Source organism: Triturus cristatus, chromosome 6, assembly GCF_964204655.1.
Source record: "Triturus cristatus chromosome 6, aTriCri1.1, whole genome shotgun sequence".
NCBI lineage: Eukaryota > Metazoa > Chordata > Amphibia > Caudata > Salamandridae > Triturus > Triturus cristatus.
The window spans coordinates 10,237,179-10,255,010 of NC_140589.1; the positions used below are offsets into that span (position 1 = coordinate 10,237,179).

At 55.9% G+C, this 17,832-nt stretch overlaps 1 protein-coding gene across 2 annotated transcripts in view; it reads right to left on the minus strand.

Moving 5' to 3' along the window:
- Window positions 1–14,881, minus strand: part of PEX39 (peroxisomal biogenesis factor 39) — a 40,700-nt gene extending 25,819 nt beyond the window's left edge. The window contains exon 1 of one of the 2 annotated variants that reach the window (XM_085610112.1): window positions 14,744–14,881. The gene's annotated coding sequence lies outside the window, so the exon portion shown is untranslated. Of the gene's footprint in view, window positions 1–14,711 lie in introns of both variants that reach the window. The other variant, XM_085610113.1, reaches the window with a different exon arrangement.
- Between the last annotated feature and the right edge of the window lie 2,951 nt (window positions 14,882–17,832).

Genomic DNA, 17,832 nt, shown 5'->3' on the forward strand with positions numbered 1-17,832 from the left:
CCAAGATGAACAGCTTAGGCCTCGATCCTCATGTCTGTCTCAAGAGGGACCAAAGATGCACAGCTTAGACCTCGATCCTCATGTCTGTCTCAAGAGGGACCAAAGATGCACAGCTTAGACCTCGATCCTCATGTCTGTCTCAAGAGGGACCAAAGATGCACAGCTTAGGCCTTGATGCCTCGTCATGTCTGTCTCAAGAGGGACCCAAGATGCACAGCTTAGGCCTTGATGCCTCGTCATGTCTGTCTCAAGAGGGACCAAAGATGCACAGCTTAGACCTCGATCCTCATGTCTGCCTCAAGAGGGACCAAAGATACACAGCTTAGGCCTCGATTCTCATGTCTGTCTCAAGAGGGACCCAAGATGCACAGCTTAGGCCTTGATGCCTCGTCATGTCTGTCTCAAGAGGGACCAAAGATGCACAGCTTAGGCCTTGATGCCTCGTCATGTCTGTCTCAAGAGGGACTAAAGATGCACAGCTTAGACCTCGATCCTCATGTCTGCCTCAAGAGGGACTAAAGATGCACAGCTTAGACCTCGATCCTCATGTCTGTCCCAAGAGGGACCAAAGATGCACAGCTTAGGCCTTGATGCCTCGTCGTGTCTGGCCCAAGAGGGACCAAAGATGCACAGCTTAGGCCTTGATGCCTCGTCGTGTCTGTCTCAAGAGGGACTAAAGATGCACAGCTTAGACCTCGATCCCCATGACTGTCAAGAGGGACGAAAGATGCACAGCTTAGACCTCGATCCTTATGTCTGTCTCAAGAGGGACCCAAGATGAACAGCTTAGGCCTCGATCCTCATGTCTGCCTCAAGAGGGACCAAAGATACACAGCTTAGGCCTCGATTCTCATGTTGGTCTCAAGAGGGACCAAAGATGCACAGCTTAGGCCTTGATGCCTCGTCATGTCTGTCTCAAGAGGGACCAAAGATGCACAGCTTAGACCTCGATCCCCATGTCTGCCTCAAGAGGGACCAAAGATGCACAGCTTAGACCTCGATCCCCATGTCTGCCTCAAGAGGGACCAAAGATACACAGCTTAGACCTTGATCCTCATGACTGTCTCAAGAGGGACTAAAGATACACAGCTTAGACCTCGATCCTCATGTCTGCCTCAAGAGGGACCAAAGATACACAGCTTGGACCTCAATCCTCATGTCTGTCCCAAGAGGGACTAAAGATACACAGCTTAGACCTCGATCCTCATGTCTGTCTCAAGAGGGACCAAAGATGCACAGCTTAGGCCTCGATCCTCATGACTGTCTCAAGAGGGACTAAAGATACACAGCTTAGGCCTCGATTCTCATGTTGGTCTCAAGAGGGACCAAAGATGCACAGCTTAGGCCTTGATGCCTCGTCATGTCTGTCTCAAGAGGGACCAAAGATGCACAGCTTAGACCTCGATCCCCATGTCTGCCTCAAGAGGGACCAAAGATACACAGCTTAGACCTCGATCCTCATGACTGTCTCAAGAGGGACCAAAGATACACAGCTTAGACCTCGATCCTCATGACTGTCCCAAGAGGGACTAAAGATACACAGCTTAGACCTCGATCCTCATGTCTGTTTCAAGAGGGACTAAAGATGCACAGCTAATGCCTCGATTCTCATGTCGGTCTCAAGAGGGACTAAAGATGCACAGCTTAGGCCTCGATGCCTCCTCGGGTCTGTCTCAAGAGGGACTAAAGATGCACAGCTTAGGCCTTGATGCCTCGTCATGTCTGTCTCAAGAGGGACCAAAGATGCACAGCATAGGCCTTGATGCCTCCTTATGTATGTCTCAAGAGGGACCAAAGGTACACAGCTTAGACCTCGATCCTCATGACTGTCTCAAGAGGGACTAAAGATACACAGCTTAGACCTCGATCCTCATGTCTGTCTCAAAAGGAACGAAAGATGCGCAGCTTATACCTCGATCCTCATGTCTGTCTCAAGAGGGACTAAAGATACACAGCTTGGACCTCAATCCTCATGTCTGTCCCAAGAGGGACTAAAGATACACAGCTTGGACCTCAATCCTCATGTCTGTCTCAAGAGGGACCAAAGATGCACAGCCTTGGCCTTGATGCCTCCTCCGGTCTGTCTCAAGAGGGACCAAAGATGCACAGCCTTGGCCTTGATGCCTCCTCCGGTCTGTCTCAAGAGGGACCAAAGATGCACAGCTTAGGCCTTGATGCCTCGTCATGTCTGTCTCAAGAGGGACCAAAGATGCACAGCTTAGGCCTTGATGCCTCGTCATGTCTGTTTCAAGAGGGTCCAAACATGCACAGCTTAGGCCTTGATGCCTCGTCATGTCTGTTTCAAGAGGGTCCAAAGATGCACAGCTTAGGCCTTGATGCCTCGTCATGTCTGTCTCAAGAGGGACTAAAGATGCACAGCTTAGGCCTTGATGCCTCATCATGTCCGTCTCAAGAGGGTCTAAAGATGCACAGCTTAGGCCTTGATGCCTGGTCATGTCTGCCTCAACATGTACCATAGATGCATAGCTTAGGCCTTGATGCCTCAAGAGGGACCAAAGATGCACAACTTAGACCTCGATTCTCATGTCTGTCTCACGAGGGACCAAAGATACACAGCTTAGACCTCGATCCCGGACGGCTACAAGATCTCCCGCAGGGACCGCACCAACGGAGTAGGAATCGCCATCGTGCAAAGGAACACGCTCAGTCTCGACCAACTCCGACGACACCCTCAGCACCGTCGAACACCTACACTTCCAGATCCACACTGATCCCAACACCACCCCCAGATGAGCCCTCGTCTACACACCCCCGGACCCTGACCACAGTTCAGCGACTCCATCGCCAACTTCGTCAGCACACACGCCCTCGCCTGCACAGACTACATCCTCCTCGGGGACCTGAACTTCCACCTCGAGAACAACGACACCAACCTGATCGACAACCTCGGACTCAGACAACTTGTCACAACACCGACCCACTCCATCGGCCACACGCTTGACCCCATCTTCTCCGCAAGCTCCCACGTCTCCTTCAACCACACCACGAACTCCACTGGACCGACCATCGCTGCATCCACTTCACCTTCTGGAAACCCACCACACACCACCGCACCCAGCAGATTCCCCGCCGCTGCTGGAGCAAAGTCACCGAAGACCAGCTAACAACCACCCTCGCCCGGAGCCCACCCGCCGACCCGGACACCGCCGCCTGCAACCTCAGACAGTGGATCGATGACTGCGCCAACACCCTCGTCCCGTTCAAGAAACCCTCCAACAGTCACACCAGCAAGAAAGCCAGCTGGTTCACTGAAGACCTCCAGGCCTCCAAGCAAACCTGCCGAAAGCTTGAGAAGAAATGGCACCGTGAACAGACACCGGACAGCTACGCAGCCCACAAGAACTCCACCCGCAGACACCATCAGATCTGCCAAAAGGGCCTCATTCAAACACCGCCTAGACAACAACGCACACAAAGGCAAAGAGCTCTTCAGGAACTCTCCAACCCCAGCTCCAACACCAACGACATCCCACCCTCGCAAGACCTGTGCGACTCCCTTGCCACCTTCTTCCATCGCAAGATCGCAGACATCCACGACAGCTTCAACACCACGACCGCCCCGACAACCACTGAGACCTCTGCCCCCAACGGCCACCACCCGCAACGACCCCCTGCTCTCCTGAACCAACATTAACGACACCATCAAAATCATGAACACCATCCACTCCGGATCTCCGTCAGACCCCTGCCCACATCACATCTTCAACAAAGCCAGCACCACCATCGCTCCCCATCTCCGGAAAGCCATCAACATCTCCTTCGAGACAGCGACCTTCCCGGAGAGCTGGAAACAAACTGAGATCAACGCCTTACACAAAAAACCCAAGGCTGACCCTAAGGACCTCAAGAATTTTCCGGCCCATCTTCCTGCTCCCGTTCCCGGCAAAGGTCATCAAGAAGACCGCCAACAGACAACTGACCCACTACCTTGAGGAAAACAGCATCCTGGACCTGTCCCAGTCCGGGTTCCGCAGCAACCACAGCACCGAAACTGCCCTCATCGCTGCCACCGATGACATCAGAGCCCTGCTAGACAACGGGGAAACCGCGGCTCTCATCCTCCTGGACCGGTCAGCCGCCTTCGACACCGTCTGCCACCGCACTCTACGCACACACCTCCACTGGGATCCAAGAGAAGGCCCTGAACTGGACCACCTTCTTCCTCTCTGGCAGAACCCAGAGTGTCCGCCTCCCCCTTTCCACTCTGAAGCCACAGAGATCATCGGCGGCGTACCCCAGGGCTCATCTCTCAGCCCAACACTGTTCAACATCTACATGGCACCAATCGCCCACGTCACCCGACTGCACTACCTCAACATTATCTCCTACGCCGACGACACCCAGCTGATCCTCTCCCTCACCAAGGACCCCCACACCGCCAAAACCAACCTCCGCGAAGGAATGAAAGCCATCGCCGAGTGGATGAAGACCAGCCAACTGAAGCTAAATTCGGACAAGACGCAAGTCCTCATCCTCGGACCCACCCCCTTGGCCTGGGACAACTTCTGGTGGCCGACCGCGCTGGGAACAGCTCCAACACCCACCAACCACGCACGCAACCTAGGGTTCATCCTAGACTCCACCCTCTCCATGACAAAGCAGGTGAACGCCATCTCATCCTCCTGCTTCAACACCCTCTGCATGCTCCACAAGATGTACAGGTGGATCACCACCGAAACCAGAAGAACAGTCACCCAGGCCCTCGTCAGCAGCAGGTTGGACTACGGAAACGCCCTCTACGCAGGAGCCTCGGCCAAACTCCTGAAACGACTTTAACGCATCCGGAACGCCTCTGCACGCCTGATCCTCGACATCCCTCACCGCAGCCACATCACACCACACCTGAGAGACCTGCACTGGCTCCCCGTCAACAAGAGGATCACCTTCAAGCTCCTCATCCATGCACACAAGGCACTCCACAACACTGGACCAGCATACCTCAACAGACTCAGCTTCTACACCCCCAACCGCCAGCTCCGCCGACCTAGTCACAGTCCCCCGCATCCGAAGAGCGACCTCCGGCAGCAGATCGTTCTCCCACCTTGCCGCCAAGACCTGGAACACCCTCCCCATCCTCCTACGGTAGACCCAGGACGGCTAACCTTCAGAAGACTCCTCAAGACCTGGCTATTTGAGCAGTAGCTGCACTCTAACCCCCCCGTCCCCTACCACCAGCACCTTGAGACGCTCACGGGTAAGTAGTGCGCTTTACAAATGTTTTGATTGGTTGATTGATCCTTATGTCTGTCTCAAGAGAGACTAAAGATGCACGGATTAGGCCTGGATGCCTCGTCGTGTCCTCGATTCCTGCTGGTGTCTGCCTCAAGAGAGCCCAAAGATGCACAGCTTGGGCTTTGATGTTTCCTCATGTCTGCATGTTATGCTACAGGTATTTATATTGTACTGACACACCCTAGAAGGGGTATGTTGGCGCAGGAGCCTACAGACAACAGTCAGCAGTCACAGAATATTTATTAAAACACTAACATTTTGAGTAACTTCCAGAATTTGAGGTGATCGAGGCACACACACGTGAACCCAGAAGGGCACTTCAATAAAAGGGGGCCAGATAAGAGAATGCTCTACCCCTGATCAAGACTTTTTAATCTGGGGGACTGTAAGCAACATTTTGTCTCGTGATCATAGAGCTTTTCCAGGACTGTAAAAGGTGAGCTTCGAAGCCAGATAAAGCCCTTTCCCCATAATGGCCTTGTTGGTTATATAACAAATTTTAAAAATAATCCTCTTGCGAACAGGTAGCCAGTGTAAGGAGCGTAGAAGGGGCGCAGATGAAGACCTCGCAGAAGCATTGCAAATAAGGTGCGCTGCCGTATTCTGCATCACCTGTACTCTCATCAACAAGGACTCGTTTATGGAGGCAAATAAAGCATTGCTGGAATCGAAACCACTACACACCAAGGCCTGGAATAATATTTTCCTTGCTGACGGAGGAAGAAGAGGGAAAATATCAGGCGGAACAGATGGAAACAGAGCCCCGTGGTGATATGGACCTGTTCTTTCATAGAAAGAGGTTGGTCTAGAATGGATACACTCCAAGATTCTCAACAACCATTTTTGGAGTTGGAGCAGTGCAGAGTTCAGCTGGCCACCAACCAGAAGCCCATATGTTAGGGGCCATTCCGAATAGCATAATCACTGTTTTGCCTGCATTAAGCAGGAGACAGTTCTCTGTCAGGCAGGCCACTGTGGCTGCCAGACCACCTACAAAACGTTCTTTTAGTGGCTAGATTCACAGTCCAAGGAAATCAGAAGCTGTGTCTCGTCCACACAAGAGTACGATTCCAGACCATATGATTTCACACCGTGGCCATTGGTGCCACAGATAATAAATAACGTAAGGCGCAAACACAAGCCCCGAGGGACACCCTCGTCCAAAAGTGCAGTGCGAGATCTAAAAGAACCCAAACGTATAGTACTTGTTCTATGAGCCAGAGAGTCCTTGAACCATCACAGAGCTAGACCACAAATGCCACACTCCCTTAGCCTCAGCAGCAGACGAGAGAGTGACCGTGGCGAAAGCTGCAGATAGATCGAGCAATACTAACATAATCGGACTGTTCGTATCTAAAGAACATCTAATATGATCAGTAACAGCCCCTTAAGTAGTTCTGGTGATATCAAATCAATAAGGAATTTATATAACGCGGCTACTCGCTTGTAAGGGTAAAAGGGTGCTATGAAATGGTCGAAACCGTCATTGTGAAGAATCTAAAAGGTCATTTGCTTCTAAAAGACCCTACGTTGCCCGTTTATCTGGCCTTCCAGCAACTCACTCAATATGGGAAGCAGCGAAATAGGGCGATAGCTATTGAAATCATTAGACCCCACATTAGGGTTCTTTTGTATGGGGATCACCTGTGCAGCTTTCCAAGCTATGGGGGTTTGCCCAATAGTTATCGATAGATTAAACAACGTGCAAAGTACAGGTGCGCGAATTTGGAGAGAGAGGCTGATATCCTAGGTGGACAGATATCTATAGGAGACCCAGATTTCCCCACGCAAGAGCCGTCTGGATGGGTTCTGTCATAAAAATAGTAAAACGCTCCAGACTGGAAGCACCTCTGGCATTAGTTTTCGAATCCGGTCCCTCAGTTGTCTGAAGATCTGTCATACACCAAGTTAATTTTCTCATCTAAATAGTTGGCTATCGAACTGCATAAGGCTTGAGATGCCTGTATGCTTGGAGTACAAGCTGGAATTAATACAGTCGTTTAGAGCTTTAAAGAGTTCTTTGGAGGAACGGCCGGCCGTAGTGATTTATAGAAAGCTTTCTCCTCTTTTAAGATTATGATGATTACTAGTCAAAGCCGCAGTCTAAGATTCATCGCCAATCAACAGAGCCCAAAGATGCAAAGTTTGCAGTGTTTACATTGCAAAGTTCCACAGACAGCTGAGGTTGGGAACATGGGCTACAAGAACTTGGGACAGCACAAGTGGCCGAGGAGGCTGCTGGGTACAGTGGAGGAGTACAGGGAATGGTCCTTGGACAGGGGATGCGTGGGCTGGAGGTACAGTGCAGGGCATGGATGCAGGGGTGGATGGGCCTTGGACACAGGGGATGCGTGGGCTGGAGGTACAGTGCAGGGCGTGGATGCAGGGGTGGATGGGCCTTGGACACAGGGGATGCGTGGGCTGGAGGTACAGTGCACGGTGTGGATGGGCCTTGGACACAGGGGATGCGTGGGCTGGAGGTATAGTGCACGGTGTGGATGGGCCTTGGACACAGGGGATGCGTGGGCTGGAGGTACAGTGCAGAGCGTGGATGGGCCTTGGACAGGGGATGAGTGGGCTGGAGGTACAGTGCAGGGCGTGAATGCAGGGGTGGATGGGCCTTGGACACAGGGGATGCGTGGGCTGGAGGTACAGTGCAGGGCGTGGATGCAGGGGTGGATGGGCCTTGGGCAGGGATGCGTGGGCTGGAAGTGCAGGGCGTGGATGGGCCTTGGACACAGGGGATGCGTGAGCTGGAGGTACAGTGCAGACTGTGGATGGGCCTTGGGCAGGGGATGCGTGGGCTGGAGGTACAGTGCAAGGCGTGGATGCAGGGGTGAATGGGCCTTGGACACAGGGGATGCGTGGGCTGGAGGTACAGTGCAGAGCGTGGATGGGCCTTGGACACAGGGGATGCGTGGGCTGGAGGTACAGTGCAGGGCGTGGATGCGGGGGTGGATGGGCCTTGGACACAGGGGATGCGTGGGCTGGAGGTACAGTGCAGGGCGTGGATGCAGGGGTGGATGGGCCTTGGACACAGGGGATGCGTGGGCTGGAGGTACGGTGCAGGGCGTGGATGCAGGGGTGGATGGGCCTTGGACACGGGATGCGTGGGCTGGAGGTACAGTGCAGGGCGTGGATGCAGGGGTGGATGGGCCTTGGACACAGGGGATGCGTGGGCTGGAGGTACAGTGCAGGGCGTGGATGCAGGGGTGGATGGGCCTTGGGCAGGGGATGCGTGGGCTGGAGGTACAGTGCAGGGCGTGGATGCAGGGGTGGATGGGCCTTGGACACAGGGGATGCGTGGGCTGGAGGTACGGTGCAGGGCGTGGATGCAGGGGTGGATGGGCCTTGGGCAGGGGATGCGTGGGCTGGAGGTACAGTGCAGGGCGTGGATTCAGGGGTGGATGGGCCTTGGACACAGGGGATGCGTGGGCTGGAGGTACAGTGCAGACTGTGGATGGGCCTTGGGCAGGGGATGCGTGGGCTGGAGGTACAGTGCAAGGCGTGGATGCAGGGGTGGATGGGCCTTGGACACAGGGGATGCGTGGGCTGGAGGTACAGTGCAGAGCGTGGATGGGCCTTGGGCAGGGGATGCGTGGGCTGGAGGTACAGTGCAGGGCGTGGATGCAGGGGTGGATGGGCCTTGGACACAGGGGATGCGTGGGCTGGAGGCATAGTGCTGGATGTGGGGGTGGATGGGCCTTGGACACAGGGGATGCGTGGGCTGGAGGTACAGTGCAGGGCGTGGATGCAGGGGTGGATGGGCCTTGGACACAGGGGATGCGTGGGCTGGAGGTACAGTGCAGGGCGTGGATGGGCCTTGGCCAGGGGATGCGTGGGCTGGAGGTAAAGTGCAGGGCGTGGATGCAGGGGTGGATGGGCCTTGGACACAGGGGATGCGTGGGCTGGAGGTACAGTGCAGGGCGTGGATGCAGGGGTGGATGGGCCTTGGACACAGGGGATGCGTGGGCTGGAGGTACAGTGCAGGGCGTGGATGCAGGGGTGGATGGGCCTTGGACCCAGGGGATGCATGGGCTGGAGGTACAGTGCAGGGTGTGGATGCAGGGGTGGATGGGCCTTGGACCCAGGGGATGCGTGGGCTGGAGGTACAGTGCAGGGCGTGGATGCAGGGGTGGATGGGCCTTGGACACAGGGGATGCGTGGGCTGGAGGTACAGTGCAGGGCGTGGATGCAGGGGTGGATGGGCCTTGGACACAGGGGATGCGTGGGCTGGAGGTACAGTGCAGGGCGTGGATGCAGGGGTGGATGGGCCTTGGACACAGGGGATGCGTGGGCTGGAGGTACAGTGCTGGGGGTGGATGGGCCTTGAACACGGGAGTTGCGAGGGCTGGAGGTACAGTGCAGGGAATGCATAGATGTGGATGCGGGGGTGGATGTGCCTTGGACACAGGGGATGCGTGGGCTGGAGGTACAGTGCAGGGCGTGGATGCAGGGGTGGATGGGCCTTGGACACAGGGGATGCGTGGGCTGGAGGTACAGTGCTGGGGGTGGATGGGCCTTGAACACGGGAGTTGCGAGGGCTGGAGGTACAGTGCAGGGAATGCATAGATGTGGATGCGGGGGTGGATGGGCCTTGGACACACGGGATGCGTGGGCTGGAGGAGCAGGGCAGAGGATGGTGGGGTGGATGGGCCTTGGACACAGGGGATGCGTGGGCTGGAGGTACAGTGCAGGGCGTGGATGGGCCTTGGACACAGGGGATGCGTGGGCTGGAGGTACCGTGCAGGGCGTGGATGCAGGGGTGGATGGGCCGTGGACACAGGGGATGCGTGGGCTGGAGGCATAGTGCAGGGTGTGGATGCAGGGGTGGATGGGCCTTGGAGACACAGGGGATGCGTGGGCTGGAGGTACGGTGCAGGGCGTGGATGCAGGGGTGGATGGGCCTTGGGCAGGGGATGCGTGGGCTGGAGGTACAGTGCAGGGCGTGGATGCAGGGGTGGATGGGCCTTGGACACAGGGGATGCGTGGGCTGGAGGTACGGTGCAGGGCGTGGATGCAGGGGTAGATGGGCCTTGGACACAGGGGATGCGTGAGCTGGAGGTACAGTGCAGAGTGTGGATGGGCCTTGGCCAGGGGATGCGTGGGCTGGAGGTAAAGTGCAGGGCGTGGATGCAGGGGTGGATGGGCCTTGGACACAGGGGATGCGTGGGCTGGAGGTACAGTGCAGGGCGTGGATGCAGGGGTGGATGGGCCTTGGACCCAGGGGATGCGTGGGCTGGAGGTACAGTGCAGGGCGTGGATGCAGGGGTGGATGGGCCTTGGACCCAGGGGATGCGTGGGCTGGAGGTACAGTGCAGGGCGTGGAGGCAGGGGTGGATGGGCCTTGGACACAGGGGATGCGTGGGCTGGAGGTACAGTGCAGGGCGTGGATGCAGGGGTGGATGGGCCTTGGACACAGGGGATGCGTGGGCTGGAGGTACTGTGCAGGGCGTGGATGCAGGGGTGGATGGGCCTTGGACACAGGGGATGCGTGGGCTGGAGGTACAGTGCTGGGTGTGGATGTGGGTGTGGATGTGGGGGTGGATGGGCCTTGAACACGGGAGTTGCGAGGGCTGGAGGTACAGTGCAGGGAATGCATAGATGTGGATGCGGGGGTGGATGGGCCTTGGACACAGGGGATGCGTGGGCTGGAGGTGCAGGGCAGAGAATGCATGGATGTAGGGGTGGGGTGGATGGGCCTTGGACACACGGGATGCGTGGGCTGGAGGTGCAGGGCAGAGGATGGTGGGGTGGATGGGCCTTGGACACAGGGGATGCGTGGGCTGGAGGTATAGTGCAGGGCGTGGATGGGCCTTGGACACAGGGGATGCGTGGGCTGGAGGTACCGTGCAGGGCGTGGATGCAGGGGTGGCTGGGCCGTGGACACAGGGGATGCGTGGGCTGGAGGCATAGTGCTGGGTGTGGATGCAGGGGTGGATGGGCCTTGGACCCAGGGGATGCGTGGGCTGGAGGTACAGTGCAGGGCGTGGATGCAGGGGTGGATGGGCCTTGGACCCAGGGGATGCGTGGGCTGGAGGTACAGTGCAGGGCGTGGAGGCAGGGGTGGATGGGCCTTGGACACAGGGGATGCGTGGGCTGGAGGTACAGTGCAGGGCGTGGATGCAGGGGTGGATGGGCCTTGGACACAGGGGACGCGTGGGCTGGAGGTAAAGTGCAGGGCGTGGATGCAGGGGTGGATGGGCCTTGGACACAGGGGATGCGTGGGCTGGAGGTAAAGTGCAGGGCGTGGATGCAGGGGTGGATGGGCCTTGGACACAGGGGATGCGTGGGCTGGAGGTACAGTGCAGGGCGTGGATGCAGGGGTGGATGGGCCTTGGACACAGGGGATGCGTGGGCTGGAGGTACAGTGCAGGGGGTGGATGCAGGGGTGGATGGGCCTTGGACACAGGGGATGCGTGGGCTGGAGGTACAGTGCAGGGCGTGGATGCAGGGGTGGATGGGCCTTGGACACAGGGGATGCGTGGGCTGGAGGTACAGTGCAGGGCGTGGATGCAGGGGTGGATGGGCCTTGGACACAGGGGATGCGTGGGCTGGAGGTACAGTGCAGACTGTGGATGGGCCTTGGGCAGGGGATGCGTGGGCTGGAGGTACAGTGCAAGGCGTGGATGCAGGGGTGAATGGGCCTTGGACACAGGGGATACGTGGGCTGGAGGTGCCGTGCAGGGCATGCATGGATGCAGGGGTGGGGTGGATGGGCCTTGGACACAGGGGATGCGTGGGCTGGAGGTGCAGGGCATGCATGGATGGATGCAAGGGGGGTGTGAGGGGCTGAGCAGGCCGCTACAGTGCTAGTGTGTAGGGAGATGCGACCACTGCAGGCTTTAACATCCAATAACGGACTAACTGGAACCAAGGCGGTGCAATAGAAGTTAACCCCGGAGCGTTGGTATTTATAGAGTGAAACAAAGCGCCGCCTGCGTCGCTGCAGAGGCGCCTGGGATCAGCGGCGCCGCCACTGCCGAGCCCGTTACCTTGGAGCCTGCTGTCTGTGCATCCCCCCAGCCCCTTCCCGCGGTACGAGGCCCTCCCACCCCTCCACCCATGTTTCCTACCCTCCAACCATGCTTTCTACCCCCCACTGATGCTTCCTACCCTCCCACCGATGCTGCCTACCCCTCAAACCATGCTTCCTACCCTGCCACCCCTGCACCGATGCCTCTACCCTCCCACCCCTGCACCGATGCTTCCTACCCCTAAAACCATGCTACCTACCCTCCCGCCCCTCCACCCATGCTTCCTACCCCTCCGCTGGCACCTTCACCCAACTACCGCCCCCCTCGCTGGGGCCTGCAAACCTGCCTCCCTCCTCGGACCCGTTACCCATCTCATTCCCAACCCTCCCTTACGGATGCCGCCCCCTCGGGCGATTGATCCTCCGCCCCCCCCCGGTGTTATTCTCGTACATTTGAGACCCCTCCTCCCCCCCCCCCCCATCAACCTCTGGTCTCCCCGCGCGTCCACTTATCTAAACCCTCTCGTATCTCACACCTCTAATCCACCCCCTCCTCTTTACCAGCCCACCCCCTCCACAAATCCAGCCTCCCTCCTCTGACATCTCTGCTGATCTCCCGCCACCCACGCCCCCTCCCTCACCTACTGTCCCACCCCAGCCTTCAGCGCGCCCTCCCCTCCTCGAGAAGCGTTCACACCTCCCCATACTCCCCCCCCCTCACACCCATCGAGCCTCCTCCTTTATCCCCTCACCACCTCTCCACCCTCAATCCCCATCCCTCCTCCTTCAGTCCTATCGCCTGTCCTCACCCTCCTCTCTCATCTCCCTCATCACCCCATCTCCATCACCCCTCATCCCCCCATCTTCATACCTCACCCTTCATCACCCCATCTCCATCCCTCATCAACCCCATCACCATCCCTAATCACCCTCCTCCTCCATCCCTAATCACCCCATCTCCATCACCCTTCATTCCCATCACACTCCTCCATCCCTCATCACCCCATCTACAGCACCCTCCATCCCCATCACACTTCTCCTCCATCCCTAATCACCCCATCTCCATCACCCTTCACCCCCATCACACTCCTCCCCCATCCCTCATCACCCTTCATTCCCATCACACTCCTCCATCCCTCATCACCCCATCTCCAACCCTCATCACCCTTCACCCCATCACACTCCTCCTCCATCCCTCATCACCCTTCATCCCAATCACACTCCTCCATCCCTCATCACCCCATCTACTTCCCTCATAACCCTTCATCCCTATCACACTCCTCCATCCCTCATCACCCCCATCTACATCCCTCATCACCCTTCATCCCATCACGCTCCTCCTCCATCCCTCATCACCCCCATCTACATCCCTCATCACCCTTCATCCCATCACGCTCCTCCTCCATCCCTCATCACCCTATCACACTCCTCCTCCTCCATCCCTCATCACCCTTCATCCACATCACACTCCTCCATCCCTCATCACCCTTCTTCCCATCACACTCCTCCATCTCTCAACACCCTTCATCCCATCACACTCCTCCATCTCTCAACACCCTTCATCCCATCACACTCCTCCATCTCTCAACACCCTTCATCCCATCACACTCCTCCATCCCTCAACACCCTTCATCCCATCACACTCCTCCATCCCTCAACACCCTTCATCCCATCACACTCCTCCATCCCTCAACACCCTTCATCCCATCACACTCCTCCTCCATCCCTCAACACACCCCATCTCCATCACTCATCACCCTTCATCCCATCACACTCCTCCATCCCTCAACACCCTTCATCCCATCACACTCCTCCATCCCATCACACTCCTCCATCCCATCACACTCCTCCATCCCATCACACCCTTCATCCCATCACACTCCTCCTCCATCCCTCAACACACCCCATCTCCATCACTCATCACCCTTCATCCCATCACACTCCTCCATCCCATCACACTCCTCCCATCACACTCCTCCATCCCATCACACTCCTCCATCCCTCATCACCCTTCGTCCCCATCACACTCCTCCATCCCTCATTACCCTTCCTCTTCATGACACTCCTCCTCCATCCCTCTTCACCCTTCATCCCCATCACACTCCTCCTCCATCCCTCTAAACCCTCCCCTCATCATCCCTCCCTTCAGCCCTTTCACCCCACAACCCTCCTCCATCCATCGTCACCCTCCCCCTCCTCCATCTCTCTTCACCCTCCTCCTCCATCTCTCTTCACCCTCCTCCTCCATCTCTCTTCACCCTCCTCCTCCTCCATCTCTCTTCACCCTCCTCCTCCATCTCTCTTCACCCTCCCCCTCCATCCCTCTTCACCCTCCCCCTCCATCCCTCTTCACCCTCCCCCTCCATCCCTCTTCACCCTCCCCCTCCATCCCTCATCATCCCTCCCTTCAGCCCTTTCACCCCACAACCCTCATCTCCCCAGCACCCCTCCCTTCCGCCCTCTCGCCCGTCCTGGCTCTCACCCTCCAGAGCCCCGCCCCTCGGCCGTGCCCACCTGGCTCGGTCCGTGTCCGCCCCAGGCCCCGGCTCCGCAGCTCCTCGCCCCGCACCGCGTCCAGCAGACAATGGAGGCAGAGATGGAGGAGCACCAGGGAGAGACCACCGCGGCCGGGGAGGGGGGCGCGGACCGTACCAAGAGGCATGGGTCTGCGGCGGCGTGAGTCACTGCGCTGCCGACACTGAAGAGGGACCGCTCCGGGAGCACCGGCAGGCTGCCATCTTACCACTAGAGAGAGGTCACAGAGAACCGAGGGAGCAGCTGACACTAAAGAGGGACTGCTCGGCGAGCACCGGCAGGCGGCCACCTTTACCACTAGGGATGAGGTCAAAGAGAACCGAGGGAGCAGTTGACACTAAAGATGGACCGTCCGTGAGCACCGGCAGGCGGCCATCCTACCACTGCAGAGCACCGAGGGAGCAGCTGACACTAAAGGTGGACTGCTCCATGAGCACCGGACACTAGGAAAGAGGTCACAGAGAACCGAGGGAGCAGTTGACACTAATGAGGGACTGCTCTGCGAGAACCGACAGGCGGCCATCTTACCACTGCAGAGAACCGAGGGAGCAGCTGACACTAAAGAGGGACTGCTCTGCGAGCACCCGCAGGCGGCCATCTTACCACTACAGAGCAGTGTTGCCAGATTTTGAGACCCATCCCAAGCCCAACGCCGCTCAAATATAAGCCCAAATCCAGCCCAACGCAGACCAGTTCCAGCCCAAAGTAGCAAGTCTCAAATTATGCAGAAATAGTCATCAGAAACAATTTTAAGGACAAATAAACGTTCTATTCAATATACAGCTAGTGGGAGGGAGTTAACTGGGCACCTGCCTTAATGCTACTCACTTGTAAGATCAGTCCTCACAGTGACTAGCTCACTAACCTAGCTACATTAAAATCTGTCATCTGCATATTACATGATGTGCTTTGCCAGAGACACATTAACCTACACTACATTGATTCAGATCTGGGACTACACAAAGCAGAGATTTCTGTGACAAATACTTTAACCTCCAAAGTTCTCACCAAGTATTATTCACTGATATTTACTGGGCACCTCTACAGATGTCTTAGCCCCATAAAATATTAGAATACGCAGACTTTGCAACCAATTACGCATAACAGATGTAGTACCATGCTTCTTGTTGCCAATTTCTTTATGGCAGGTTTTGAAAAACAATTGTAGTCCTATTTGTTGAGCCCCACATTTTGCATTGGGATTGTGCCACTTTTGCACCACACGCCTAAAGCACAATTTGTTAAATCTCGTAATGTGCTTAATGTACTCATGATATACCTACTAAAACCAAATGTGTGGGATCTTATCTGATGTTACTGCGCGTGATGTCAATTACTGTGATGCCACACATTGTGACATCATGGGCTGTGACGGCACGCACCATGAGGTCACTTGCATACTGACTAACTAGGTTACTGACTAAGTAGGTTATTCCCCCCCACGTGCTAAAGCTGTAACTTCAATGCCTTCTATTTTAGGAAGGAATAATTTTACCAAAACACAACACCTGCTTTTCAACTGTTTCAAAAAACTACCAACCATTATTTTCAATTTAAAAAAAAATGCAATTAACATATTTTCCCTTTAATGATTTGGCACAATTAACACACGTGTCCCATGGAAAAAGGCACTAAAAACACATCGAAGGCAGTTCCATGCTTTCACATCCACACATGCATTCCACATGCCTGCCCCTCACCTTCCCATTTACACCACTGAAAAGAAATAGACATGGTTCCCTGAGAGTAGGCAGAGGCAGCACGGGCACGTCTGTGGACTGAGGACTTGAGCAGCAATGCAGGAGCAGAGGCCCAGTGCCTAGATTCCTGAGCATTGCACGTGAATTACAGGAGAGAGTGCCACTCGTGGAGTGGGAAGGGCAGAAGAGTGTGTATGTTGACAACAGCGAGAGACTGAAGCAAGACTACTCGAAAATGAGTTATGCTTGCAGGTGGAGTTTCTGACTGACTCCATGTATAGCATATCTCTGTGAGGAGAGTTTGTAACAGCAGATGTGCACAGGGGGCCAGGGGCTGTGAGGTAGGTGTATTGAGACTGCAGGGAGGGAAAGTGAAAGGACAAAGACAACTGGAAAAATTGTTTGGCAGAGGATAATATGGGAACAGAGTTATGACCTGGAATTCTGGGAACGACGCACATCGGTCAGTGCACACACACCCTCTGCTCTGTGGCATCATGAATCTCAACCTAGGCAAGGTACAAAATGAAGTGTCACTTACTTAGATTAGGGGCCGGGCAGCAGGACACAGTCAGTCAACTGAACTGGGCGTCCTGGGCCACTACAGGCGTCCGGATTCCTGAAGTTGAAGGCAGCTGCCAGCCAGGCCAGCTACTCAAGGATTGAAGGCTGGGGCCGGGTCGCGACTTCTTGTGGCAGGCAGCAGACTGTGGAGGTGCACTGCACACAGACACACCCCACTTGCCAGGCTCATTAGATCTTTTGGGATGGAGGTAATTTCTTATGCCGACGATACACAGATTCTGCTGTCTTTTACCCAACCTGCTATCTTGGCTGCCTCTAATTTTAAAAACTGTATGAAGGCAGTCGCTCAATGGATGGTTTGTAATTCATTGAAGCTCAATGGAGAAAAGACAGAGATTCTGGTGTTCGGGGGAAAGGAGGATCTTTGGTCGGCTGATTGGTGGCCTTCCACTATGGGGGTGTGCCCCATACCGACGACTCTGGCCAAAAACCTAGGTGTTTTGATCGATCCCCTCTTGAGGATGGATCAACAGGTAAAGAGGACCATCTCCACCTGCTGGGGCCTCATAAACACCTTACGGAGGATCAGGCACTATTTGTCTTTCCAGGCCAGGAAACAAATTGTCCTGGCACTGATAGGTTCCAGACTCGACTATTGTAATGCTCTTTATTTAGGCATTAACAACGGCCTGGTAACCCGTCTCCAAATAGTGCAGAATGCTGCCGCTAGACTGGTCTTGGACCTGCCCAAACGGGCCTCAGCTCATACGGCAAGAAGGACCCTACACTGGCTCCCAATTGAGGCCAGGATATCCTTCAAGTCCCTGACTCTGATTTACAGAG